Consider the following 3040-nt stretch of genomic DNA (forward strand, 5'->3'; position numbering starts at 1 on the left):
AAATGGACGTGAAAACCGCCTTCTTAAACGGCTTTTTGGAGGAAGAGTTGTACATGGTACAACCCGAAGGTTTCATCGATCCTAAAAATCCTAAGAAAGTGTGCAAGCTTAAGCGTTCCATTTATGGACTTAAGCAAGCATCAAGGAGTTGGAATCATCGCTTCGACCAAGTGATAAAAGACAATGGATTCACTCGATCTGTCGAGGAACCATGTCTATATATCAAGTCGAGTGGGAGCAAGATTGTCTTTCTAATATTGTATGTTGACGACATACTCCTGATTGGGAATGACATACCTCTCTTAACTTCGGTGAAAGTATGGTTGAAGAACCATTTCCGGATGAAAGATCTGGGTGAGGCACAAAGAATTCTTGGCATCCGTATCTATCGAGATAGATCACGACGGATGTTATCTCTCGATCGGGGAGTCTTACATAGACAAAGTCCTAGAGAGATTCAGCATGACTAACTCCAAGAAGGGGTTCCTTCCCATGTCCCCAGGGGTGCATTTGAGCAAATCTCAGGCACCAGAGACACCGGAAGAGAAAGAGCGCATGACACGGATTCCTTATGCTTGGCAATAGGATCAATCATGTATGCCATGATATGCACACGTCCGGACGTGGCATATGCATTGAGTATGACAAGTCGATTCCAACAAAGAACCAGGTGAACCACATTGGTTTTGTCAAGAACATTCTTAAGTACCTACGGAGGACTAAAGATTGGGCTTTGACTTATGGAGGCGATCAAAAGCTATGCGCAACCGGTTACGCAGATGCTAGCTTCCAAACGGATCGTGATGACTCGAAATCTCAGTCAGGATTCGTTTTTACTCTTAATGGCGCTGCAGTCAGCTGGAAGAGTTCAAAACAAACTGTCACAGCAGATTCTACGACTGAGTCCGAGTACTATGCCGCGTCTGAAGCAACAAAGGAAGCGATATGGATGCGTCAATTCTTACATGGGCTCTCTGTAGTGCCTAGTTCGAATGACCCGATCACCATCTATTGCGACAATAGTGGTGCCATCTTCCAAGCTAAGGAGCCAAAGTCTAGCAACAAGTCTAGACATGTACAACGGAAAGCTCATCTAATCCGGGATTACGTGGAGCAAAAGATAGTAGTGATAGAAAAGATTGCTACAGATGATAACATAGCAGATCCTCTCACTAAAGCATTACGACAAGATAAGCATGAAGGGCACGTAAATTCCATGGGAATCAAACGTGTTCTTGAGTTGTAGTACTCTTTTATGGATCGATTCATTCTCCTTTGTACTCTATACGACATCATCGTTTTGATATTTTATATATATATATTTTGTTTTTCATGTGGAATTGTACGACAATTTTGAACACCACAAAGTGAATTGAACAAACATTATATCTTGTTAGTCCTTAATTGCCCACATGAGCCGATAACTCGGCAATTATTCTCGTGACGTTGGTTGATGGTGGGTTCAACGAGCCATAAGTCAACAGGTTGACTGACCAATCACGGAGGCGATTTATACGGATATTTCGTAGGACACAATTGTGACATCGACGTGGAGTCCTAAATGTTTTATAACATTCGTTGCCCGGTCGTGGATAGGACTTCCATGGTGATCCTAAGAGTCGATTCTTTGACTATCGATTGTCTCTTGAGACTACGGCAGATTTTGGGTGACTTTGGTTTCTTTCTCACGGTCATCCGTAACAGGGGGCCAAGTAGATTTTTTCGGGTCATTTCATGCTTTGTGCTTAGATCGGAAGGAGTCGAGTTGAAGGAAATATTCAGCCTTTATCGGGTACTCGATATTTCTCAGGGCCACTCGAGGAGTCAGAATCGAAATGCATGGCCATGCTCGGATACGGATTCGTTTTATCGGTTAAGTTACTCTCTAGTCGGGGAAACCACTCTAGATACGGATCGATTGTAAAATACGACCTTTGTGGATCCAGATCCGCAAATTGTTTTACATTGAGTGGGAGGAAATTTAAATGAATATGAGAATCGGTTATCGCACCTACACTTGTTCGGACAAGTGGGAGTTTGTTGGAGCTTGTGTCCTCCGGTTAGTGCGGATAACGTCATTGCACATACACTTGTACGGACAAGTGGGAGCTTGTTGGGGTTGGTGTCCTTAACAATTAGTGCAAGGACTTATAAACCTCTAAAAGGATCAAAGGGCATACTTTGGTATTATTATCAGTTGATCCACGTTTATCAATAACGGTTGGCTTGCTAGATAAGTTTGACGTTATTGTCATACAGATGGCGGTGATCAACTGGTCCCTAAAAGTCACACCTATAGGATACGTTCGAGAGACGTGACGGTATGAAAATACTGTCATGTAGATGCGTAATTGACTAACCGGTTAGTCCGAGTTATTTGACTAGTAATTAGTCAAATATGTGATGTTGAGATATTATATTTAATACGGATTAAATATCATGGGCTAAGGCGAATTAACCATTTAATTCGTAAAATTAAATATACGTGATTTATATTTAATTAAATGTATATTAAAAATAATTATACAATCTTTTGTTTTGTCGGACACGTATTAATATTTCAGCTAACCCGTATTATTAGCTGATGCCTTAATTTCCGATAACCGATAACAGTTTATAATATAAACCCGTCATATACATTTAGCCATTTGGGTTCGGACTACGAGTCAAAGAGAAGAGGAAATGGAAAAGCCCATTTCCTCCCCATGGACTCGGCTTGGCCGAATTAGGAGAACAAAAAGGAGAGCCTCCTCCTTCGTGAAACCTAATCATCATTAGTGAAAGAATTAGGGTTTCAGAGATTAATTTTTCTCTCTGAAACTGAGATCTCTCATCTCGACAAAACTCACAACAGTTCTCCCTATATTGCAAGGCAATCGGAGAACACTGTTCTAGCACAAGGGCATATCTCGGACCAAGTCTTGGGTGCAACGATTAGGAGGGAATCGCGCTTAGATTTCTGATCTTTACGCCGCAATTAAAAGGACCCGAGGTTGATTTCTATACACTTATCGTTTCTATTGTTTTATCGTTTTATGAC

The sequence above is a fragment of the Silene latifolia genome, chromosome 11 (assembly GCF_048544455.1).
Source record: "Silene latifolia isolate original U9 population chromosome 11, ASM4854445v1, whole genome shotgun sequence".
NCBI classification, from domain to species: Eukaryota; Viridiplantae; Streptophyta; class Magnoliopsida; order Caryophyllales; family Caryophyllaceae; genus Silene; species Silene latifolia.